The following is a 27,510-nucleotide window of genomic DNA, read 5'->3' as shown; positions in this document are numbered from 1 at the left end:
AACTTGGTTGTGGTGAGGAGAATTGTAAGGGCTCTCTCTCTATCAAATGAAGGGAGGAAGATGAAGTGTCCCTTAGGAAAAAAGAGTACTCATAGAGAGAGATAGGGACATTATCCATGGTCATACATAGAGTTTTCTTGAAGGTTTTGCTATGGCCAAGAGTGCTTAAGAAATCCAATGGGATCCATTAGTGAGGGGAGGTAGAAATCGTGATAGATTGCCCATGGATAAGTCTATGAAAGCAGGAAGGAAAGATCTTAAGGTTGATTCAAGATGTAATGGCTTGTAGAAGAATGGCTAAACCTAGTCTGCTAAAGCATGGGAATCAATGGATGAAATCCAGTTGTCAAAGGCTTCCCTAGGGGAAGTTAGAAGAATGAGAGCATGCTAGGGAAGACGAAGGAGAAGGCTATGGAAAGCAAGGTTACTTGGGAGTGTGAATACTACAATGTGAAAATGACCAATAGTAGTGCACTTTGTAAAGGGAGTATTTCCCTAAAAATACTTTAATTACAAAAATTATCTTTTAAAGATATAAAATCAAGAAACTATTAAATTACTCTCTCTCTCTCTCTCTCTCTCTCTCTCTCTTTCCCTGTCCTCTCTCTCTAAAGTAGCTAAGACTAGTGCACCTATCCTTGCATAGCCCGACTCTCTCTCTCTCTCTCTCTATTTCTCTTCCATCCTCTTAGTGACTACAGACCCATGTAGCACATCCTCTCTCACTCTCTCTTTCACTTGCCACCCCTTTCCATCTCCCTTAGTGACGCCCCCTTCTCTCTCTCTCTCTCATAATACATGTACATACACGTTCACATATATTAAAATTATTATTTGTCATATACCATAGAGATCCATCAATGTACAGGTGCAAAGGACTATAGTCTTAATCAATGAAACATAGCTTTGTATTATTTGTGATTTTGTTCATACATCTAGCAATGTTTTATGTCCAAGTACATTGTTGAAGCACTAAGAATCCAAGCAACTAGATACTATTAATCTTCAATCTTTTTTGCCGAAAGATGAACCCCTTCCATCATGTCTCTATTATCTCTAGAGTATGTGGCTTACTGATGCCAACTATATTTCCTCTCTAATGAATCGGATGGTCCACTTCTCTTCCAGTTTCAACATTAGATCAAGATGTCCTTACTAAGAAATGAATACCTTGACAATGGGACAATAAGTCCCATTATTCAAATCATCCATCGCTCCCCATTGCAAGCTTTTCCATCTAAACCTTCTAAATGTGAAAGGAATGCGAAGATTTTTTCTTCAATGAAATACCTACAAAAATTGGAATCTGTCAATACATACTATCTTATATCATTATCATTTTTTATACAAACAAAAATTGTTAGGCGACCTCACCAAAATATCACATGATACATCTAAAGTGTTCAGTCGACATTCTACCAAATCTTCACTATGACTTGTTTTGGTTGTGCATTCATTGTCATATAATTTGCAGAGCTAGTCTAGTTCTAAGTTGTAGCAAGTATATCTTAATTGAAAATATATGTTTGTTTTTCTTGATTGTCTATAATTAGAAAAGAAATCAATAAAGCATGGGAATGGAAGAAGCCTGCTCAGCCTAGCAAATCTTCCACCAATAGTTGGCTTCATAGCATTTCTCACATCATTTAACATTCTATTTCTATATAATTCCTCATCTTTGTGCTTGGAAGCCCACTTTGGACTATCAATAGAAGGCAAGCAAAGAGATTCTTATCTAACATAATGGCCTTCTTGATCTAGCACAATGAACATTGAGTCATTAAAGAAGCTCCCATCCTCCTTCCACTCTGATGGTGTGTGATCTTCATATCGATCTTAGCATGGAGACATGCAATACCCCACTTAAGTATGCTATAGGCTCCCAGTCTACATAATTAGAGGGATAGTAATCTATCAAATCAATGCACAACACAAGACAGTTGTGTCATGTCATTGTCCCCAACTAAATGCAAATACATTTAAGCATGAGCCAACTGTGAACTTACTTAGGATTGGGCCTACGATATGGAAGGCTTACATTCCAATGCACATGGGTAAAGACATCTTGAATATACATATACATGAGTGAATACATATATACATATATATATATATTGTTGAATATATGACCACGTGGATAAGGACATGTTGAATATATACATGAGTGACTATTTTGCTATTGGGAGAAATTTTTAATCCATGATTCTCCCATCCAACTTTTTGGAGAGGTCCCTTGCATCCATCCATTTAACTTTATAACACCATGATTAGGTATATTTCTTATAAAGTTGGTGAATATATTCCTCATGCTCATCCTTGATGTTCTTCAATACAATAACCTCTGTGTGTGTGTGTGTGTGTGTGTGTGTGTGTGTGTGTGTGTGTGTGTGTGTGTGTGTTGATATTGATGTGTTAGTTAAGGTTACAGCTTGACTTGCAAGTTTCATCTTGAAAACTTACAAAGAAGACCAATGTTCATGACTTTATCGGGAGTTATAACTCTTTATTTCAAAGCCACCTCTATAAAGATTTAAATGAGGAAGTAAGGTAATTTTAATTAAATAATGAAAACAACATATTTGTTAACATAGTGAATGTATGATGTCTTATGGTCCATAATTATGATATCATGTGTGAAGGTGTATTGTTTGGATCCTATCTTATACATTTCTTTCTTCTTGTTGACCACAACCCCTTAGCATTTTTATTTTGTCTCTCCTATTGTTTCTCTAAAACTTGATAAGACTGAAAATATTTGAGTGTAGTAGGTTGGTTCTCCTAAATCATACTCTAGATAAAGACATCATACAAAAGTATTTGAAATAGTTATGCTCACAAAAGGAAATGGGTAATTGGTGGCTTGGAGGATTTCAAGTTCCCAAGAATCCTCTTTTTATTTTTTATTGAATTTTTTCTTGAACTCAAAACTCTTCAATAATTGATGCTCTAAGTTAAGGAAAAAAATTGATAGGAGAGGTCGAGGGGAGTCTATTATAGTGTGGCACTTATCAAGAGACTACAAAATTATAAGTGCTTATATGATTTTAACTAGGTACAAATGCTAAGAATGTTTGTTGTAACTTGTGTTAATTTTTAATCAATGTTGTTTGCCCAAATCTTTGGAAATAGTTCATTTTGTCCTCCATGCTAAAATGTGATTAGTGGACAAGCTTTTGCATTTTCATATATATTTCTCATGGGATATAAAAGACAATGATGTATCCATTCAATCCTTGAGGAGGAGAACTAAGGCATCATTAAATCCTTTAATCCATCCATTTAATCCTTGAGAAGAACTAAGGCATCATTAAATAATATGGGAGTTTGGGGTGGTTATATGATTGTAAAAGAGAAGCATTATTTTGGGACTTCAATATTGCTAGAAATTCTTTCATTGGTGATGCAAAGTAAAGAAGGCTTTAATCAAGCCCTAACCTATAAAAGCAAAGCTAGAGGACCTTTGTGTGCAACTATATCTTTGACTACAAATGTTCATATAAAATAAAGGTACAAAGAGATTTGGATTCTACTCCTAGGATTCCTCTAAGAACAAAACTATTGGTCCTTTTTAGGAAGACAAAACTTTGAGGGGAATCTTTGTGTGCAACTACATCTTTGACTACAAATGCTCATATGAACTAGAGGTACAAAGACATCATCTGGATGCTATTTTTACAATTATGGTAGAACAAAAATATGAGAGATTTTGATAATTTTGTCTCATTGGCTACGAAATTCAACCCATCATTTGTGAGACCCCATCCAAAATTGTATTTCACACATGTAAATTTGGTTTTCAAATTGTTTAACATTTAGCAAATAAATAAAGATGGTTATTATACAACTTCTATCATTGTATAACATTAATTAAATAAATAAAGATGCTTATTATGTGACTTTTAAAGTACGATCATAAGTATAAGGAAAAATATGGAAGCTTAGCTATTTGGAATACACAAGGAATCTTTAAAAAAATCTCATCGAGAGCAACTGATGCATTTTTCAATAACAAAACTCATGATAGACAAAAGGAGAGAAACATGTACTTGAAGAACTTCCACTTGGTTTTATGAAATTAACATTGGCAAAAGTCATTTGAAAGAGAGAATAAAGAAGATAGATTCTTTTAGCACTATGCCTTGTAAATGCAAGTTCAAATCAAGCAAACTCTCAAGGATGGATAAACCATACATGGTGGAGAGCATATAGGAAAAGAGTCAAATAAATTGGGATCTCATGTAGTTAATATATCTTACAAAGACATTTTTTCTTCATTTTATAGCATAATTTTTTTTCTCAATTAAAAAGTAGTTTAATTACATAAAATTTCCTTTGAAATTTGAAAATGAAATTTTAAATGTAAAAAATATTGTGGCCATTCCTATTTGTTGTGTGCATTTCAACATCAATATGATTAATTGTTAAGACATATGAAAAGTATGGATTAGAGACTTGAGGTCAATTGCTACATGTTTATGATCATTCCAACAGTGTACAATTCAAAGCTTTTGGACCAAGATAACCTTATGGTGATTTTTGCAATGGTTTTACCATTTTTTAGCATCCTTGAGATGCTATCATAGATGCTATTCCTTTGTAAGAAAGATTATAAATTCGTTATCTTTAATGAAAGAGTTATGAGGTAACCTTGTGGAGTCTTAACATTTTCTTTTGCATTTCTTCCTAGCCCTAACTTAAGTAGAATGCATCACATTCTATTGAAATCTTATTTTAAAAAGATTTTTAGAGAACCATGGTACACATATAAATAAATAAATTCAAAGATAACAACAAGATTATTAAATTGTATACTTGATTTACCCTTTCTTTTTCATCTTCTTCAAAATGATATGTGGTCATGTCAATTAAAGTCTTGTTGCTTCTTTGTCCACTTGTACAATGACCTACGTTGGAATCTTCTCACTTTACATCATCTTTTCAATTAGCAACTCATGAGAATGATTTTGAAAAGGTGCTATTACTTTCTTAAAATCAAAACCCATTATCATATTGTTCAAGTGGTAGTATTCCTTCTTGATCCCTTGTAACTTATAATCAATTGCTTCACCTTTCTTGCAACTTAAAAAACTATGATCATATTGTTCAAGAGGTAATTTTACAAAAAGAAGGTTTTATGACATGGAACATATTGGTTTAGCAAACTTTCTTCCTTTGTGGAAGGCAATGCTACAGGCTCCATTTCAAGAGATGTAGAAATGAAGATGCACTCTCAAATGCAAGAACTATATCTACCAGTTATTTCTTCATATCAATTTCAGATGTATTTAGCTCACCTGAACTTCTTCGAACATCCTCTCAACCTTTGAGAGTTGTATAATTTCTATGTTTAATTCTTTGGTTCTTTGTCTTTTTTTAAATTGGATGTCTAGGGCTAGAAGAAATCACATGAATCCGATGTCAGCCCATATGATTACTCATTTTTCTTTTAACAATTTGGACATTTGGTGGCTGCAAGCCATGTGAATGAAACCCTACATTGACCATTAATATTTTCATGTTTGTATCACTTGGCATGACATGGTCAACCCTACAGTTACATGTCTTAATGCAAGTCACAATTTCCTTGTAGTAATGACATGTAATGCAAGTTCTATCATCACTTGCTACAAAATCCTTAGAAATACTAATGTCCAAACAACCATGGAAGTACATGTTGTTGTGCCTCAAATTGTTATGGTAATAGGGGCAATTGGTCCTATGGCATTTTAAATATCCCAAGCAATAGCTTATTTGAGAAGTACAATCTATAGGCATGTTAGTAAGATGAGACCTTGTCCTACCGATGACCATCAAACCGTTGTTGCATTCCATTCATGTTTGAGAACTTATCAAAAGTTGGTGGCAAGATGAATGCAATAGTTTCATTATATTCTTAATGAATCTCAATAAGCCTAATGGGTCCTTGACATCTTGCGGAAGAGCCTTCAAGTCATCCATGCCATTTTCTCCATCCAAGTTGATGTAATTTCTACTTGTAAAGCTTGCAAATACCTTAGGATAAACTCATCCAAGGAGGACGTAGACATAGCAAGATCAACAATAGGTAGATACTTTGTATATTTGTCTTTGATGTTGGTAATAGAGTGAGTATTCTCAATATCAATTATAGCATGAGGCTTCATAATAAACTATTTTATACCTACAAGAAATGGAAGCATTGAGTAGTCATTCTTGTTTCTCCTTCTGCTTCTCCTTTCTCTCCAAGTGAATTGGGTTAGTTGCTCGCTTCCATTAATTTAATATGTATCACATATCATTTGTTGCGGCTCTCCTCCTTGAGTAGGAACTATTGTAGCTATTGCCACCTCATTGCTTGCCTCTCTGCCTATCTACCTACCTGATCTCCTCCTCCTACCTGCTGCCTCACCACCTCCTCCTCACCTCCTTCCTCACTGCCTCCGTTAGTGAGCTTCTCTTTGAGGTATTGTTATTGTTCTTGTTTTCCAAAAGCTCCACGGGCATCTATGCACACGTAGATGGTCTCAGTAATTAGGAAAAGTAAATGGTAATAGTTCATGAAAGGGCTTCATGTTCATCGTTCATTGATGTAGTTGTTTGGATCCAAATACATTTTCATTGAACCTTAATAGCTTGATGATCCCCTTTGTAAGTTTTTATTTTAAAAAATTAAGAAAGAATCATTCTCTTCTTGTTTTCCAAGAGCTCCTTGGGAGTCTGTGTGCAAGCAGATGCTCCTTGGCATTCTAGGAAAAGTAGGTGGTGATAGTTCATGAAAAGGCTTCATGTAATAAGGGCTTCAGGTTCATAATTTGTTTGATAGGCACAAGTAATTCGTTGGTTGTGAGTTTGTACGTCAGCAAGTTTTGGTTGAGTGAACGATTGTTTTTTGGTGGGTTTGGCAAATCAATTGCTATGTCATAAATGTCAATGTTATTTGGGTTGTTAAGAGTTGTGGATGATTTAGATTCATTAGTCGTAGTTGAGGAATTTGATGGGAATGTTGGAATTAGCTTGTTGAACTTTGCTTTGTTTATGTCTATGATGTGTTTTTTAGCTTGGTACATACCATGCCATGTACTATTTTCATCATCAAGACATGGCTCAATATTGTGGTATGGGGAAAGGATCAGTGACCTCATTGTAGTTGTTGTATCATATGATTTTATATGTTCTCCTCTCCTTAGTGGAGTTGCCGTTCATTGTGTATTTACTTACAAAATCAACAAGGCAACATTGTTCAAACTTTGTTGTCTTCTCAAATATTTTGTGATGATGTCATCAAAGAAGATAATAGTACTCTCTAGGTCCATTTTCTAAAGTTGTTCTCGACGTTTAAGCAAAATGTTCTTTCTTCAGGTGGATTTGTGTTGATGTATTGAAATTGCCGTGTTGAGTTGGACAATGGTAACGATAGTGCTAGGTAGACAATTTGTTGAGAACTTAAATATTGCATTTCCAACTCTTCGTGTGCACTCGTTAGGTGCTGCATTTGAGTTCAAACTAAGAAAAAGAGCTTGTTTCACTGCTAGTGTTGTTTCTTTGTCTGCCTTGGTCATGTAAAAAGTGCAATAAGTTGATGCTCCATGTGGATTTAGCATAAATTGAACATCTATGTTTGCTCCCCATAATTTTGATAGTGTGGTGCTGAAGTTGTTTGTGTATATGTCTTTTGGTTCTCTTTTAAGAAAGATTATTGGTTGGGAGATGGAAGCTTGGAGCGTCAATTTATATTCTTCTTTTGTTAGTTTTAAAGTTCTCAAGAATTCGTGAAAGTCCAAGGATGTTATGGTTTTTGATGCCATTTTTGAATTTATAGCCTTTAATTTCTTTTTCAGTGTAGAAATATCGTAGTCTGGCTCCAATGGTAGCAAAATCCTCGTGTGGCTCATAGGGGGCCTAGGGGTCTTTCTTTTTAAAGCATGTTTTGCAATGCTTGTGTGATTTCTTTTTTTTCATTATAAAATTTGTTGATGTCTATGGATATGTATTGTTCTATAAATGATTCAATTTCAGAGGAGGATGATCTTCCAAATGTTGGTGTGTTCTCAACCCACAAGAGTCTATGGTCATGTTGACCTTCTCTATTTTGGAATTCAGTGATGAAGTAAAAGTTAATAATTTTTCCTAAGATGTTATGGTCTTTTTTCAATATGGACTTAAGTGCTTGGAATCTATGGACATAGTATTGGGATGTTATAATTGGATTAGAACGAAGAAGTTGTCATTGTTGCTCTTGTGGATTTTAATGATTCACAATATTATGTCCTGGATTAAGCTTATGTAGAGCTATGATCAATGGCTCCCATAAATTTTCAGCTGCAGATAAGGTTATGAAAAATGTTGGAGGACCTAATTGCCTAATCATTGCAAATAGATTTTTCTTAAGATAGTGTTTGTAGTCTGCAAAAGTACGTAGGTGTGAGAAGTCTCGAAAGCCTATATTTGAATGGAGTAGCTTTTCCACATTTATGTCTAATAGAGTATCCTTTGCTTGGAGGATTTTTCTTTTGGTTTGTGCTTTCCTCATACAAACCCAAGAAGAGGAAAGAACTTGTTTAACTAAAATTTTCATTATTTTGAAGAAGAGGTTTTCTATACTTAGTGCAAAGTGACGATCAACATTTGTTAGCTCCCACTTTGCTACGTCTTGGTAGGAGGTGTGCTTGGGAATGTTATAGTCATGAGGGTTGCTGAAAAACATTTTTGGGAATGAAAGTTCTTAGCAAAATTTGTCCTTGAAGATGCTTAGAGGAGAAAAACCTTCTAAAGGTGCAACTGCAATAGTAACACCTTCGAAATCTACTACTTGTTGACTTGTATATATGCCATGAACTAAAGTATTTGTTAGAAGATCTTCTTCTTGCATATGTTGTAAGTGTACTTCTTGATTGTCTAGATCTTTGCATTTTTCTTCTATTATTTTTATGTGCTCCTCCCAAAGTTGGTTAATGTGAACATTGTTGTCCTTATATAAGGGACTCGATAATAATTCTTTTAGCGCAAGCATTGTGAATGTTGGGTGCACGACTCCACGCATATAATTATGTTTGAATGACATTTTACGCTTCAAGGCCACAAGAACTGTGTCATTGTTGTTCAAGAATCTAGGAAGAACTTGTTGTGCCTTGTCCACATCAGCAAAAACATTTACCACACTTCCATGCAACCCATATTGACCTTCATATGTCAACTCTTGGATTTGTGCAAATGGAATTCTAATTGACACTAAGCGAGCTTCTATGTCATTAAGTGCACTTGTAAAGTTTGTTTTGTCAACCACATGCATGTTCTTTGAGGATAGCAAAGGCATTTTTTGTTTGCTAACGTCTTTGAAGCAAACTGAACATAGGAGTCTATTGGATGTTTGATCAATAATATTATTTATTCCATTGGATTGCAAGAAAATTATTTCATCAATATTTAGTTTCTTCATTTTGCTTTAGAATTTCAATGATCCACAGCATATGCATGGAAAACTTGGAGTGTCTATTATTTTTTTGAAGTATTGTTCTTTGTGGGAAAGAGGTCGCGCCCTCTTGCAAGAATTGAGATGACCTCCCAGATGCTCCCTTATTTCTCATTGACAGAATTCTAAAATGGGCATCTGAAATAGGCCACTACCTGGCAAACGGGTTACCTATCATGATAAAGTTCTAAAGAAGGATAGAGCCTACAAACTCATTAAAGATGCAGCACCAAGTAGGCCAACTCTACCACATGGGAAAAGATGGCATTATGTGTAGATGCATGTGCGAACATGAGTATGTGGACATGCTCAAGGAAGCACATTCAGGAATAGTGGGCAGTCACTTTGCCGCCCCTCCGATCAGCGTGTTGAGAAATGGGACATATATTTCATTAGTCCTAAAAGCCTAGTAGGTAAAGGAACAGGGGCCAGGTACATCATCCTAACTACATATTATTTCACCAAATGGGTAGAGGGCTAAGACACAAAGAACTGCTAAAATCTGGTCACCTCTGTGACATGCTGGCTTTGCAAAGTTGCCAGAGCTACTGCATGCTGGCTGCGTAGTGTTGTCATTTCTGCTTGTGACTATGGAGGCGATCCTCAAGGGCAGCCCGCTGAATGTTCCAAGCGATGTCACGCTCGTGAATAGTTGAGTCCTTCTCTTTCTGTCACCTTTCCTCTTGTTGCCGAAGTGTCACCTCTATGGCGCACTGCTGGGCTACTTGAGCTCTCTCAAATTCTAACTTCAAATGTTGCTATTGGGAGAGGAGCTTATGAGCATAACCTCTGGAATTGAAGACCGCTGTCCCAAGTTGCGTGAAAGTGTCATCCATGATACACTGAGCAAGATGCAAGGACCTCTTCATCCAGGTGTACGTATCACTATAATTCAGCCTGTCAGCCAAATTAATCACGCAATTCCTCGAACATGTCAGGGAGCTCCTTCTTCCTCCAGACATGTTTATTGTAGGTGCCAATTGATCTAAGTGCACCAAACATGTCGAGGCCCTCAAGGTCTTCTTGTTCTGTGCAAGGCATTCCTATAAAGGAATGGTGAAGATTTGATTAAGATCCTCCTCTTCCCCACATACTGGTGAGCATTTCCTATGAAGAACAGATAGTATTTTGTTGTAATCTTCATTCTATTTTTCCACAAGAGAAACATTTGAAAGCGGTGGGCCTGATGAAGCAGCTATGTAAGCTGTGAACATATCATTCTGATGAAGGGGTGGGCAATCCACAGACTGGGGCAAACTCCCTCCCTCAAATACATCCTCTAACGCTGAAGTGGTTGATGGAGAATCTTCTGGGGAGGGGCTCCCACTCCGGTCTTTGCTCCTGTCTTGGCCCTTGCCCTGTGGTGGTCATGGTGGGGAGGCCGAAATGTGAAGTATGCCTTGAGAAGACAACCCTTGAGAAAGCTTGTAGGAGTCAGGTCCCAGAGTAAGATTCAGGTCCAACACATGGTCAGAGGTCTCCTGAACTATGGTGGGGGGTTTCCATTTTCCGAGCGAAAACCCCCGAGCGACGAGCAGACAAAAGGTGGGAGGGGTCAAAACATATAGGCTCAAGTCATTTTTGGGGAGCACAAAATTCCAAATTATTCAAGGAATATGTAAATAAATATGAAATGTTGATGAATAGAGATGGATATAAATATACCTTAATATAATAAACATATATAATGTCCAAGTGGTGACTTATTTTATGACTTTCAAATATCCTTTCTTGTCTTTTCACCATCGACTGAATCATGGAATTTTAAGCAAGTATCCTCTTTATAGTTCCTCAAGATGAGCTAAGAAAAATATATAACACCTTTTTAATAGACCCTCTAAGTGTATTCTGCCAGAGGAATATGGTTTGAAGAGCTTGCCCCAACCCTATTCCGTTGGCGGAATACCCTTGGAGAGCTTACAAAGAAGGGGTCATAACTTTTGCTCCTTAGCTCGGATTGAGGAGCTATAAAAAGGAAAAATGTTCAAATTTTCATGATCTATGCAATGGTAGGCTTAAAGTCTTAATTTTTATAGGTATAAAAGAGATAAATTGGAAATTTCAAAATGTACATGAGAGTTACAACTTCTCCCTAATTCATATTATGGTAGGAAGGAGTTGAGTAGGACCACATTTCCTTAAAAGTACTTAGGTTTGGAGAATTGGGAATATTTTGAAAATCCCTCCATTTCCTTCCTATATTTGATAATGTATTATAGATTATTCTATGATCTTTTTCCTCCTCATCCAAGGAATATGGTATATAGTGTTACATGAGAGCTTCTCAATACTTCAAATATGAGATTGCTAAAGCTAAGGGAAACTCTTTTAAATTGATTGAATTACCATAATCCTCAAAAGAGAGTATGGTAGGGAGGGATTTATAGGAGTTTCTAAAGTGTTCACTATTTGTTCATATATAATTGATCTTCTCTAAAATGAGGGTTATTATGATAATAAGTAAGTATATGGTTCCATAAATCATAAATTAAGAAAGAATTGAATATTCCTTTAAGAAATATACTATCATGGTCGGTGTCAAAAATTATCGCTCGGATTTTTCAGCTCATAGGTTTTTGCTCGAAAATTGTGCTCATCCACGGTGGTGATGACTGCATCGGTGAAAGTGGTGGCGAAGGAGATGAAACAGATGCAGTCCTTCACAAAAATACACTTTTCGAGGAAGTTACTAGTACAACAGGGGGTGTACTTGGTGCAATCAGACCCACTGAAACTCTAGAGATTCCTAGAGAAGCTTGGACAAGTGTGACTAATGGAGATTCAAGTCCGGGCATGGGCATTGGCAAAGTGACTGATGGAGATACGAGATGTCACTGATGGGAAACTATAACAAAATGCACTGAAGAAGCTCCGAGGTAGATTGCATCAGGTTGCGCTCGCCCTCCTTGTCGAAAGAGGAGAGGAGGCAGGAACTAGGGAAGTGATAGTGGAAGAGATGGCAGAGGCGGTGATAGGAGGGGAGAGGGATGATGAAGGGAGGCAGCCTATGACAATGGAAGGAGGGTTGGCCTTCCACCACTGGTGAAGTAAGAAGGTGAGGTGGGGCCCATAGCTACATGTATAAGTTCCCCGATGCTTGCGGACTGTGTTACAGAAGGTAGAGTAGAAGAGTGAGGTGAAATTGTAGGGAGTGATGGAGAGAATGGAGTCTAGGGCAGAATGGATCGCCTTAGTGATGAAGAAGTGTCCCGGGGTAGAGTAGAAGTGAATGAACAAATACCTCGCTAAAAGCGCCTCTCTGTTGTGTCCCTCAAGAACCTTCTTGCACTCATGTCCCCGACAATGAGGTTTACACGTTGACAAGAAGGACAAGAATGTGAGTGAGTCAGCGTGAGGTGGCAAAAAGGGAAGTGTGGGAAGATGGAGATATGTGGATACGAGACTAGGAGTGAACATATGACGGGAAATCAAGAATCTAAATGCGTGTTGCAAAGTCATAAGACTGAATAAATGTAGTACACATTTGGACGTCCACCAGGGGAAGTGGGACAACATCAAACTCCATGAGAGACATGTGGGTTATCTCATCAAGTGACAAGATGCTGGACAATTTGAGTGTGGGATCAAGGAAAGGTTTGAAAACCACCCGAATGATCGAGAAAGCTGAAGCAAGGGGTGGAAGATCGCAAGTTGTACCTTGTGGGGCCAAATCACCGCCACCGGTATTGTGCCCACTGGATGCTTGGATGGTGTCTTGATAGTACCTGTGGGGGGCAAATAGTCAGAGCCTCCATGATCTGAATCAGAGTAACTCGAAAAAGGGGATAGCTCCTCATTTGATATGATAGTGATCCTATTGGAGGGAGGTGAATCTGCAGCTACTTGAGGTCATTTGGAAGTGCTCTGCAGTGTAGACCCGACACCCTAGTCATCTGCGGTGCGTTTGCCAAGTGATGCCATGGAGGGTGGTCCTGATCCTATTCTGTGGGCTGTTTGAGCCATATGAAAGTCAACGAATAGAGTATCTCGGGGTAATTTGGGTTTGTACTTGTGGCGAGGGGCATGGGCAGGCATGAACGATGCTCCCTATGGAGAGGCAAAGAGCGAGGAGGTGGTGTTGATGTCAAGGTTTGCAGAGGCAAGGACTGAAGAGGGGGTGCTAATGTCGAGGCCCACAAGATAAGAGTCTGGTCAGGCAAGCGGTGCTGATGTCGAGGCCAACAAGATAGGAGCCTGTGGCCGAAAAGGCCTATGGAGACCCAAGAGAGGAGTGTGATAGATTGATTGGAGAGAGGAGAAATGATTAGTAGCCAGAAGGGGAGTGGTAGGAGTGGGAGAGGGAGGGGGTTGCGTTGATTTGAGGGAGAGAGGGAGGTTGCATTGAAGCAGAGTTAGGAGTGGGAGGGGGGGTGCGTTGCAGAGAGGTAGGAGTGGGAGGGGGGGGTGAGTTGGTTTGCAAGATCCGAGAGAAGCAAATCTCGCAAGTCACGATTTTACTTAGAAATTAATGGAGCAATAAAGAAGAAGCTATACGCCAAAGAAAATATGTACGCCAAAGAAAAAGTTGTACGCCAAAGGAAAGCTTTAGTTGAGCAATTGTAGAGAGCTCCTGGCTGGCCGTTGATGGTGTAGGCATGATTCCTAAAAAGAGCAACCACATTCAACATGGCAGCAATGGAGGCGGAAGCAGAGGCAGAAGCCAAGGCCTGAGTACAAGAGGGAGGAGTGGGAGGGGGGGTGTGTTGTAGGAGAGGGAGGGGGGGTGTGTTGCAGGAGAGGCAGGGGGGGTGTGTTGCAGGAGAGGGAGGAGTGGGAGGGGGGGGTGCATTGAAGGAGAAGAAGGAGGGGGGGGGGGGGGGTGGTGCATTGCAAGAGAGGCAGGAGTGGGAGAGGGGGGTGCATTGCAGGAGAGGGAGGAGTGGGAGGGGGGGTGCATTGCAGGAGAGGGAGGAGCGGGAGTGGGGGTGCGTTGAAGGAGAAGAAGGAGGGGGGAGTGCATTACAGGAGAGGGAGGGGGGGTGCATTGCAGGAGAGCAAGATGGGGGGGTGTGTTGCAGGAGAGGGAGGAGTGGGAGGTGGGATGCATTGCAGGAGAGGCAGGAGGGGGGGCATTGAAGGAGGAGGGGGTTGGCAGGTAGAGGGAGAGGGAGAGGTACATAGGGGGGTATGTAGAGGGGAGGGGGAGGCGGGTGAGGGAAACGCAGAAGGCGGCGGGAGGGGGTGCATAGAGGGTTGTACAAAGGGTGGCAGGTAGGGGGGTGTAGAGGGTTACGTAGAGGGTGGTGATTAGGGGGCTACATAGAGGATAGGGGAGGCTAGTGAGGGGGGTGCTCACTGATAGAAGGGGGAGCTACATAGAGGGTGGTGAGAGGGGGTGGCATAGAGAGGCTATGAGGGTGCAGGGAGAGGAGCTGAAGATAGAGAGCAAGAGGAAGTAAAGGCCTAAGGAGGAGATGATGGAAGGCCCAAGGATGGCAGAAGCAAATGGAAGAGGAGCTCGAGCAAGAGATGTGATAGAGGAGATGGCACTAGCAGGAGGCGTGCAAGGCTAGAGTGGATAGAGGTGACATAAGAAAGAGTGATATATAGGGGGGAGGATTGTCAAAAAGCAAGAGAAAAGTTGACAAAAAAGTAAGAAAACTAAAATTAGCAGGGTGCTAAAAATAGTGCTTTTGAGTGTAATGTGTAAGGGGGTGGAGAGAACCGATGGAGGGGAGAGAGCCAAAAATCAAAACCGCCAAACTTAACCGAATCCATCAAAAATAGCATATTTGCCAAATTTGGCATATTCTCTAAATTTAGTGAAGTGCTAAAAATTAGTTGGAAGTGCATTGCAAGGATGATGGAAGATGGAAAGAGAAGGTTTTGGTAAGAGAGAGAGAGATAGAGTGTGACAAAGCATGGAGAGAGAAAGTATTGGTAGGAGAGAGGTGGGAGAGTGACTTAGGGCAGAGAGAGAAGGTGTTTGCAAGAGAGAGGTAGAGGTGGATAGGGGGTGGAAGGGAATGCGTTTGTAAGAGAGAGGTGGGGGGTTGGACATAGGGTGGAAAGAGAAGGGTTTTGTAAGAGAGAGGTGGAGGGTTGGACATAGGGTGGAAAGAGAAGGGTTTTATAAGAGAGAGATGGGGGGTTGGACATAGGGTGGAAAGCGAAGGGTTTTGTAAGAGAGAGGTGGGCGGTTGGACATAGGGTAGAGGGAGAGGGGTTTTGTAAGAGAGAGGTAGGGGTTGGACATAGGGTGGAAAGGGAAGGATTTTGTAAGAGAGAGGTAGGGGGTGGACATAGGGTGGAAAGAGAAGGGGTTTGTAAGAGAGAGGTGGGAGGTTGGACATAGGGTGGAAAGAGAAGGGTTTTGTAAGAGAGAGGTGGGGGGGTTAGACATAGGGTAGAAAGAGAAGGGTTTTGCAAGAGAGAGGTAGGGGGTTGGACATAGGGTGGAAAGAGAAGGGGAAAGTGACACAGGATGAAAAGGGGAGGCCGTTGTTAGAGAGAAAAAGTGACACGAGATGAAAAGAGGAGGTTGCACTTAGAGAGAGAAAGTGACACGAGATGAAAAGAGGAGGCCTCACTTAGAGAGAGACACAGAGTGAAAAAGGGAGGCCGCACTTAGAGGGAGGCCTCACTTAGAGAGAGAAAGTAGCACGAGATAAAAAAGGGAGGCCTCACTTAGAGAGAGAAAGTGGCATGGGGTGAAAAGAGGAGGTCGCATTGAGAGAGGAAAAGTGGCATGGGGTGAAAAGGGGAGGCCTCACTTAGAAAGAGAAAGTGACACGGGTGGAAAAGGGAGGTCACACTTAGAGAGAGAAACTAGCATGGGGTGAAAAGGGGAGGCCTCACTTAGAGAGAGAAAGTGACACGGGTGGAAAAGGGAGGTCACACTTAGAGAGAGAAACTAGCATGGGGTGAAAACGGGAGGCCTCACTTAGAGAGAGAAAGTGACACTAGGGGGAAAAGAGAAGGACCCATGTAGAGAGAGAAAGTGGCCCCAAGTGGAGAGAGGACCCATGTAAAGAGAGAAAGTGGCACCATGTGGAGAGAGGAGGACCCATGTAGAGAGAGAAAGTGGCACCAGGTGCAGAGAGGAGGACCCTTGTAGAGAGAGAAAGTGGCACTCAGAAGGAGAAGATGTCACGAGGGAAGGAGAAGGCAAAAGTGTGTATATAAGGACTAGGAGGGTATTTCCTCATTGATCATGGTACCTCTTGATGCATGAACCATTCACTAGTGCACATAGGAGTCTTCCTTCCAAAGTGGCCAAGTAGACTCTGCCACTTGGGATAAGCTTGGCAATGAAAAATGGGCCAGTCCAACCACTTACACACTTAGATTTGTGTTTGAGAAACTTACTGGAATATAAGAGTACTAAATCACCAACTTTGAAATCCCTCTTCCTGAGGTTCCAGTCATGCCAAGCTTTCTGTCGTTTCTGCCACACTTCTTGAGTGAAGACTGCTTCACGTCGATGCTCTGCTAGTGCCTCCAAATCTCACAAGCATTCCATTGTGCAAGCTTCAAAGTTGTCATTTTTTTCTGGAAGAACCCTGTGGGTGTCAAGATGAAATTCATAAGGCATGACGGCCTCTAGTCCATAAACCAACTCGAAGGGTGAATACCTGGTACTCGCCTTGTAATCAGTTCGATAGGCAAATAAAGTAGCTAGAAGTATGTCATCCCAATCTGCTAAAGAACTTAGGCAAAGACGATGCATGATCCTGCACATTATGCGATTTGAGCTCTCAGCTAGACCATTGGCACGTGGGTAATAGGGAGATGAAAATTTGTGAAGGAGATCAACAGCCCCACAGAGCGTCACGAACAGCGGGCACTTCGACAGGCAAGATTTCGGAAACAGCACTTCACCTTGGATCACATTTTCACCCTGAGGGCTCTTATTGAGGAGGCAAAGTCCAGGCATCAGAAAGTCTATACTTGCTTCGTAGATTTTCGTAAGTCATTTGACACTGTTCCACGCTCTCCCCTAACTAGGAGGTTACAAGAGCTACAGCTTCCAGATATCATGATTTGGGGGGTCATAGTCTATATGAGTCTATTAGAGGGAGGATACGCGCCCCAAGAGGCTTATCAGACTAGATTGAGAGCACCATCGGAGTAAAGCAAGGCTGCCCCCTATCACCAACTCTCTTTGGGATCTATATCGACGAGATCACTTCTTTTGTCGATCGATTAGGCGGAGAGGGTTCGCTCCTGGCTGACCTGATGGTGCAGATATTGTTGTATGCCGATGACATAGTCCTCATATCATCCTCATAGCAAAGGGACTGCCAAAACATCTAGAGGCTCTAGAGAGGCACTAGCTACTTCAAATGTTTTAGAAGTACTCGGCATAAGACCTCTCTCTAGGACCCTCGATCACCACTTCACTTGTGCTACTCAACACCAGCAGTGTCCCACCATGATCGCCATAAACTGTCTGAGGGGAGGGGTTCCTATCCTTCCGGAGGTGTTACCGGAGGCCAAAGGCCATTGGCATGAGAAGCATGTGCTGCAATGCTCTAATGCAATGGATCGTGCAGAGTGCACTGTGCAGTGGTGTGCGAGTGTCGTATGCAGTACTGCAGTGCATTATGCTGAATGACAATCACCTGAGAACTCCACAACATAAGCATAAGAAGAAAGCCTCATCATACTATAGTGAACAATCCCATATCGGGAAGAGACAAGAAAAATGAGAAAGTGACCAAGATGGCCAAAATACATATCACTGGACCAGCGTCTATAGGTCACAAGTCGCAAGTCACAAGAACACACAGGTCTATCCCCATAGTAGAGAGAGGGTACACACAAGTCTCTCCACACTCTCTCCTTGGCGAGCTCGTAGCTCCAGCCTCTATCTCTCCTCACACTCTCCTTTCCCCCGCTCCAATGTCGAACACTAAATGCTCAATGCTGACTCCCCCCCTCCCCTCTCCACCTTCGCCTTCATCCTCATCCCCGCCTTGGAGGGTCCCTTCTTCGCTGAGAATCGCCCCTTCTCTTCCGATTGGTCATCCTCTTATCTCCTTAGTTGTTGAGGATAGCCGTTGCGCCACTGGCTCTCTTGATGGCTATGGCGACTCCCTGACTCGCCAGCCTCTTCTAGTCAAGACGGTGTAAATTCTCCATGTGCAGGTGAGCTGGATCACCACACCACTGAACCACTGTGCAACTAGAAATACTCATGACTGCTCCATGTGCTAAGCTCACTCTCCATGTGTGTAGCTCTCGATAACATTGCCTTGGGTATGATACTCCTAGTTAACCTGTGGTTGACATGTGTCGATGCATGGTTGCCTCGGATAGTACTCCTAGATGAATCCGTTGACCTCGTGTCGTGTGGCTGACTTGTGTTGACACATGGTCAACATGTGGTGACATGTGGTCAACACCTGTTGTCATGTGGTCAACGCTTGTCACTCGACATGTGGTCAATGCCTGTCGTCATGTGGTCAGGGGTGTTTCTAGTGTAACAAGAGGCAAGGAAGTTTTAAAGGAAGCTAATTCCAAAGATCCAGAGACCTCCCACGCCCCCTAGTCTGGTCCCAATGCCATTCTAACTCCTAGCCCTAATCACCATAAAGCGCCAAATCGTCGTTGCCTTACTGCCATCCCACCGGATCGTCACCTTACACTGTCATCCTACCAGGTCATCGCCTTACACTGTCATCCTTCCGCGGGTCATCGTCATAACGCTATGCCCTCGATCAGTGGGATACTAAAAACTATAAAAGGACCCCCTATCCCCCCGGATCGTCGCCTTAGCAAAAAAATCAGACTGTGTTAGTTTTCTGCCAAAATTTCATAGCTTCCTGCACCCTTCCACACTGTCTACTAGCCTCTATTTGAATGTCCTCTGCCTCTTCCTTCTCCACAGACTTGTTTGTTACATGCTTGTCCTCCTTCCCAATGGATCCCGAAAACTAATTCTTCGAATTCAAAAGGAAACTCAACTTCCACCCCCCAAATCCATCACCTGCCAATCCATTGCCCACCGGTCCATCTGAGTCCCGGAGCACTCCCTCAGGATCAATCAGGATGCCGTCCGGCGTACTTGCAACTAAACTACAAAACCAGGGAGGAGATGAGTACTCAGCAGACCTCTCAAGAGCCAACAACAGTGGCTGCCACCCAGCCTTCTCGATCATCCACGAAGCGCACACCAGGTCTAGCACAAGGAGAATACAAGGTCGTCACGACACTGGCATACTCTCCGCTCGATGAAGCCCAACATATGCCTTGGTGCCATATGGGCCCAACTGGGGTGACAAAAGAGAGAGAGAGTGAGTGGTACAAGGAATAGGGTTGGCCCTCCCTTCAAAAGGTGACTTGTATAAAAGGCCAAGTAGTTGACTTTGGTCTTCATTGTTGTATGCATTTGAGAAATACAAGAACTCTTCTTGCTCATGTGTTGAGATTGAGGTTTGCTTACTCTCCTTGTTTGATTTTGGTGGTTGCCACGATTCTCCTTCACTCTCCATCCCCTTTTCTTCTTTCCTCCCCCTCCTCTCTCTTTCTTACCTCCTCCTTCTTGGTGGAAACCCCATTGCAACAATTCGGTAGGCACTCGAGTGACACGAGTGAAGGCTTCACTACGCAAGGCTCCCACCAAGGAGTAGCATGGGAGTGAGGAGCTCCATCGGCAAACTTCCATCATCCCCACGACACATCTGTCTCCGCGAGACAACACATAGTCGATGCCTCTGCCTTTCTGGATAGGCTCATGGTAGCATTAGCCACATCCTTTAAGAACTTCATGTTGTATGTAGAGATACTTGCTAGAAGAATCGGTAGTGGATTCTCGAAACTTGATGATGATCTTTCCAAGAAGCTATTGCATGCATAAGCAGAGAGGAGTTCTAGGGCGGTCACTAGGAACCATGGTTCAAATCGGGGAAGAAGCATAGTGTGTCGTGTAAGATTGGACTGGATGAGGTCAAGCTAGAGATTACGCGTCTCACCAAAGGGTGAAATTTGAAGGCCTGCCCTAACTTTCATATTGAAGGACAAAATCTGAGAGTGGCCTTGAAAAGTAAGGAAATAGGGGTGAATACATATGCAAAAATTTGAAACCTTGTTCAATTGTTGGCCTTCATTTGCAACATAAATTTTTTCGTTAGGCTGCAAATTTTGGGGGTGCGGGTTGTACCTTTTCTGACTGGACGGTCCTATCACTTTCGGAGCTCGAGGAATTCCTTTCATATCAGTGTGCTATCTCCTCCGTTGGATTCGCTGCATGGTTTCTTGGGAAGGGCTTCTTTCTTGTTTGGTTGGCCTCGGAACAACTTAGGGACGAGATGGTTGGAAGGTTCTTTACATTTGTGGGAGCCACCGTTCTTGTTATTCCCTGGAGCCCTGTGTTTAGTATTGACAAATTCTTGTTTCATGAGTGTAGAGTTTGGATCAACCTCCCGAAACTTTTTGCCATTTTGGTTGAGTCATTGGAACGTATACTTCCTTGGGTAGGGTGCTTCTTGTTCCGCCTCCCTTGAAATCTCTTTCGATCCTTAGGTGGGCATGGATTTTGTGGAATAGAGGATTGGAGACCCCTGACTTTGTGGAGGTTGAGCGCGCAACAACAGGTCAGGTTTGGGACTTTTTTGAACTCTTGCTTCATTTATCATGATACTTCTCATTTAGCGAAGAACTACCCCAGGAGGGCTGCGACGAATACTTGATTGGCCTCTGGGGGAACCTCTTAGAAGCTGGTTGGTGGTCCGGAGAAAGGATCGAAGCAAGACCCGGTCAAGCAAGGTGACATGCAGCGGGACGAGATTGCTCGAAAGGTGGTGGAGAAGGCCTCTAATGATACGAGCATGGGTAATGATGCCTTGGAGCCGTGGAAGGTGGCCAGCTGTAAGGGTAGGAAGAAGGGTGTCATGCATGACAATACGTCTATTTTTTTCTCAAGATCCATGTGTGGAAGGGACCAGTGCTTTAGGTGAAGGCTTGTCAAGAGATAGATGAAACCCGATCTGGTGTCCTGGGGTAGGATAAGGTTCGAGTTGGTGATGATAGGCTCCTAGGAGGCAAGTCCGGAGGGTGAGAAGATGGTCCTGTAGAAAGTGAATGCAAATGTGGTGCTCCTGCAGAAGCTTAAGAGAATCATTCGTTCTGGTTTGCTGTTAGGAAGCTGGGGTACGAGGCTTTTGAGAATTGCTCGAGAAGGGATAGGGGTGGATGTGTTGTGTTGGCTAGGATGCCTTTGGGAGCGAAGGAGTTGTTTTGTCATCCTGAGGGGTGGTTCTTTGCTATCTCAGTGGGAGTTGAGGGATTTATGTTTAATGTTGTTAGTCTGTATGCGCCTCATACGCAATCGTAGAGAGGAGCGTGTTGGTCAACCCTTATTTCTTTGGTCTCGGGTGAGCGTTGGCTTCTAGGTGGAGATTGGAATTTTACTCCATCTCTCTCGTCATTCTTCGCAGGTTGAGGCGTTGGCCTGGGAGGAGCTATGCCTTGAATTGACCTTGAGCTGGGGAGTTGATGGTTTCTTGTGGTGTAATAAAAGGAGGGGGGACGAATTTAGGGCAAGAAGGTTGGATAGTATTTATTTTTATGATGACTGGTGGTGAATGAGAGCTCCCATGAAAGGACAGTACCTTATGAGAACCTCACTTTTGGACCATGTGCCTCTGATCTGGAGATTCAGTTTGCCGGTGTTTCTTGGGCGATCGCTTGACATTCCTTTTAAATTTAACAAGAAATTCTTGGCTTCAAAGAAATTTTGTAGGCGGAGTCGGGAGATCTGGTTGAGTCCAGAAGTCTTTCTGATGGGCCGTGTGTTTGGTGGGATGTGGTTGTAAGAGCAGTAGTGAAGGAGGTTGTCGCCTGGGCCAAGTCAGAGAAGGTGACTAAGTGGAAGTTTGAGGATCTTGTGTTGGTCCAAAAGTCGTTGAGACTGGCTCTCAATAACTCTCCTAAGGATCAGTGTGTGGCCACTTTGGTCACTGAAGAGAGAAGGAAATTATGTCTCGAGAGATGGCTAGAATTTGGAGTAAACAAGTGTGGATGGAGCTAGGGGATTGCCCATGAAATTTTTTCTTTCAGACACTTAAACATAAACATCAGAGAGAGACAATTGACCGGATACTTGACAATTATTGGAAGGGTTGAGATGGAGTTTTGGCACATTGCCGGGATTTTTCAATCACACTTAAGTGGGATTTTTGGGGCTCTAGTGAGGCAGGATGATGCTTGGAGAGGAGGTTTTCTCTGGGCTGCAGCCCTGGGTGCGAGAAACCTAGGGAGCCTGGTTCGGTCGCCCTTTCACTAAGGAAGAAGAGGCCTTGAAAAGGATGAAAAAGGATAAGGCCCCTCGATCTGAAGGACTCATTGTTGAATTCTATGCTGAGTTCAGGGATGTTAAGGGGGCTGACTTGGTCTCTATGGCTAATGCTTCGGTGTGCGGGGGTATGCTATCAGCAGATGTTAACACCAGGCTGATCAAATTGCTTCCCAAAAGACAGTCCAGGCTTCAGGTCAGGGATTGGCGACCGATCACTATGTTGAATACATCCTATAAGGTTCTGGTAAAAGCACTAGCTCTTTGTATTCGGGAGGTTTGTATGAAGGTGATTGATAAAGAACAAAGTGGTTCTATTAAGGGAAGGGATATATTTGATAACATATTGAATGTTTCTGCTGCTCTGGATTACGCCTGTGCTTCTGGACAGAAGTGTATCATGTTTGTCATGGACCTTGATAAGGCCTATGACAGGATACGGTGGGACTATATTTGGCAGTTTTGGATAGACTAGGTTTCGGGAAAACTTTTGGGTCTATGGTGTCCATGCTGTTTGGTAATGCTTCAGGTGCATTATGTTTTTGGTGGTATAGTGGGATGTTTCAGATTAGCTGGTCTATTAGGCAAGGATGCGGGGTTGCTCCACTTCTCTTTGCACTGTGCTCTGTTCCACTCTTAAATGGATTGAAGAGTGCTACTGATGAGGGAAGGATGAAGGGGGTGTGCCTGTCCTCTGGGAGGCAAGTTACTTCACAGATGTTTGTTGATGACCTGATGTCTTTCTGTAGGGAGGATCCAGGATGTGTGGAGACGCTTAAAGGGCTGATGTCTGAGTTTTGTTTTCGGTATACAGCAGCAGCTGGAAAAAGTCATTTGCTCTTAGAACTTCTTTGGATCCTCTTGATCGGGCAGCTTCTATGCATGTGCGGTGGACTCTTAGGGGGGATATAATCAGGTATCTTGGTGCACTTGTGGGTTTGTGGGTGACCCTGAATCAGATATTTGAGTGGTTTAAGAAAAAGATCAGGGCCAAACTTAAGGGCTGGCATTGTATGTGTTTAGGGTGGAATGCTAGAGCCTTGGTAGTTAAGCATGTTCTTGTGGTGACTGTTACATACGTGGCTTCACCGTGGAACTTCAAACGTTTGCATTGGTGGGAGATAGAGAAATGCATTTTTGTGGATGGAGGAGGGTGGTAAATGAAGGATGCACTATATTCCGTGGGAGCCCCTCAAGGCTCCCAAGCTATGGGGTTCCCTTATATGGCTATCAAGAATGTATCTCCGATAGGGAAATGGATCCCGAAGCTGTTTGGGGGTGAGGCTCTGTGGGCTGAAATGGTCTATTGGTTTATCAATAATGGTAGAAGCGTGGGTGTGGGAACATGGGTGGGGCTCAATTGGTATGAAAGGCTCTTTTCTAACTTTCTAGTGCACCAAGATCTAGTAGCAGGGATGGTATCTGCATGGAAAATGGTAATTGGGAAATGTTCATGGAAGGGATTGGGTGGATTGAGAGGGGATGCTAGCTTGGGAGAATGTAGATGGTGGAGTCAATCGTTGGCTCTGTTGAAACTCTCGTGTGCCATGGGAATATTTAAGAAGGGAATAAAGTATTGGGAGCAAATTTGGGATGTAGGTAAAGGTTTCTGGTTGCATCTGGTTGCTGTGAGTTTTCTGTTGTGGAAAATACTACATCAATGGTTTCCTCTTTGGGGTAGACTGGCAAAGGGAGTCCAGGTAAATCCTGCATGTCCGTTGTGTGGACTTCTATTGAATGTATTCAGCATCTGTTTTGACGCTGTCCTACCTCTAGGGGAGTGTGGCTGTGGATTGAGGACGCAATGTGAAAAATTGGTCTGATGGCGAGGTAGCTAGGGCACAGCTAGGGGATGCAACAGGCTGCCCGTCAAGCACTCCAGGCATGCTGGTCATATGTGCGGGGAGCGGTTTGTGAAGCAGAGTGGGTGGTGCATAATCAGTTAGGGTTTAGGGATGGTAGAGGGGTTGGTTATAAATCTGGTTAGAAGTTCTCTTTATACTTGGCTAAAGTTGTGGAGTCTACGGATTCACTTGTCAGTCTTTGCTTGAGGGATATTGTCTCAAAGATAATGGTTTAGGAAGTTACCTGTTATGGTGTCTAGATGTGTTGTCTCAGCATAGGCCTAGGGCAGTTAGCACACTTTTGGCCAAATTTTGTATAGGGTCGTTTTTTGGGGGATTGACCCACCCCTCTAATGAAAGCCGGCACCTTTGTGGGGGGGGGGGGACTCAAAAGAAAACACATGCTTACCATGGAAGTGATGATCTATACTTTACTTTATTTGAACACTATGTCACGAGGGTGTGATTTCCGGCACATGCATGTTGGCATGCATGTGGGCAGGATCCCGGGAAAGCAAGGAGCAAGGTACTGAGTTACTTGGTGTGCTAAAACCCCTAGCAATTAATGTCTTGGGGGTCAAATTGTGGACTCCCCAAGGGGCAAATGCACCTTAAAAAGTTGGTCATTGGTGTTGACCACATAGAAGTCCGGGGCCAAATTAAGGTCCAAAGGGCAAATGAATTGTGGGCTGCCACGCGGCTAGCTGGGGAAAATTAAGGTGGGCTGCCACGTGGCTAGCCCCATAAAAACATTTTTGGAAAGGAATTCCATGGAAAGGTTGACATAGATAGGCGGGCTGGACAACAGAGGGATGTAAGGGACGACGGGGTTGGCGGACTTTGGGGGGTGATCTAGAGATGACGCACGGGAGAGTATGTTGTAGGCTAGCTGGAGGTTGCAAGCCGCACGCAATTGCTTCGTTGGCCTTGTGAGTGGTGGGTGCTAGCTGAAGAGATCTTGGCCGTTGGTGAACACTCAGGATGAGCTTGCTAGGTGTTGAAGCCTTAGTCGAAGAAATTGTTGGTGTTGTGGGACCCATACGTAGCTGGAGTACGTGACCTAGGACTGGAGGTTGAGCTGTCCGTTTGGCTGCACCTACAGGTGGCGAGTGCCTTCCAGCACCATGGTCATAGGCTGGGTGAGCAAGGCTTCTCACCTATGGCTGCTGTCGGCTGTTGTATGTGCACCCATGGCTGGTCACAAGGGTTAAGTGGTATATAGCAAAGTAGCCTTGGGACCTGGGCTGGTCTCGATGAGCTGTACCAGTAGCTGCGAGTCTTCTTGGAGAACAAGCGGGGCAGGCAGGGTATCTCAGCCTATTTGTGGGCTGAAGTTTGAAGAGCTAGTTAGACCTTTTAATCCATTTGCTGAGCAGAAGAAGTCTTAGTGTGAAGTCCTTCGCTTGGTTCATGATTCCATGGATGCTAGCTGGGTATTTGTGCTTTTCTAACTGAGCTCTGGGCAGGTAAGAGGTCAAGAGGGCACTTGAGGTAGCTAAGGGAGACTGTGTGAGCCAGTTGTAGGAACAGTCCTTAGCTGAGAACTAGTATTGTGGAACTGAAAATGGATGCCTTACTACCATGCTTGGTGAAAGTTATTTGCAACAAAGATTATGCTTTGGCCATGGGTGCCTAATGGGCTGTGTAATGTCATTGATGCCAGAGGGATGGTACTTGTATGACTACCATATTGTGTGTTGTGTTGTGATGCCAGTTCTCTTACGGGAAACAAGTTGATGTATCAGGATATGTGCGACCCATAGGGTGAGGGACTATTGGTCATGGTTTTCCTGGACAGTGGAGAAAGCTTATGTATGCTTTCTTTCTCTGCATTGAGAAGATGGGCTAATCAGGCACTAGTGACAGTTGTGGGGGAATTGAGTGGCTGGGTGGGCTGCCAGGCTGAGTGCAATTTATCTGGAATAGAGATGGATGCTTATTGCCAGGTTTAGTGGGAGCAATGAACAGTAGAGGTATGTGGATGCCTAATGGGATGTGGAATGGCCCAGATATGAGAAAGAATGTATCCCTTTTGTAGCCTAAATTTAGGGCCTCTCACTTAATTAAAGAAATACCGAAAGGGGCCCCAAGGTTTGGGGCCAATCTGTCTTTGTTTTTTAGCAGGGGCACTCTAGCTCCTAGTTTGCTAGTTGTATATTTGCTGAATTGTAAATGTAACAGTGTTGGCTGGTTACTTGTTCGTTTTACTGCCCTTTAAATTTATTGAACGCCGGTTTCACACACCCTAGCATCTTGTACAATGTACCATACAGCTCACATAAAGTAATTGTACCAATCTAATATTCCATGAATCTTAGTATGTTTCTATGTTTCCAAAATTTCCTTACCATAACCACGATATGTAACCACTGACATCATCCAAAACACACATACCAAAGTGCTTCAATTGAAAAAAAAAATCACTTACCACAACACGATGCCAAATCGCTTCATCGGGAAAAATAATCATTTACCTAGTATATTTAAATATAAAAACGTTTTCTTTACAACAAGTTTAGGTGTACCAATTCTTTTTCATTGATGTAAACATATCCATCATCTTTCTAAATGACACTAAATTAATTGTACCAATCTTATAGGTTTCTTTGTTTCCAAGTTTTCCTAATACATCCACGAAGTATAAATGCCAATGTCTTCCAAAGCAAATATACTTAGATGTCTCAGCAGCAAAATCCACGTGCCTATCATATTTCCCCAAAAAAAAAAAAGGCAACATACATAGGTATCGTATGCACCGTATAATTGAATACCTTTTGCTACACCTCGAACGCAAATTTTTTTTATAGCAATTGATGTTAACCAACAAGACAAGTGCCAAGCTTGGAAACTCAAAAGAGCACACATTCCGTATCACTTGTTTGCACTCTCTAGCATAATCTTTGCATTCTCACGTCCTCCTTGGTGTGTCCATAGTCATTGTTTTGCTATTACGTTCAGTTCACCCATATTGCCTCATCCAT

This window comes from Dipteris shenzhenensis, chromosome 14, assembly GCF_047967505.1.
Source record: "Dipteris shenzhenensis isolate YYH24624 ecotype China chromosome 14, Dip_SZ_1.0, whole genome shotgun sequence".
In the NCBI taxonomy this organism is placed as follows: domain Eukaryota; kingdom Viridiplantae; phylum Streptophyta; class Polypodiopsida; order Gleicheniales; family Dipteridaceae; genus Dipteris; species Dipteris shenzhenensis.
The sequence above is the reverse complement of the archived record's forward strand: the minus strand, read 5'-3'. Positions refer to the sequence as shown.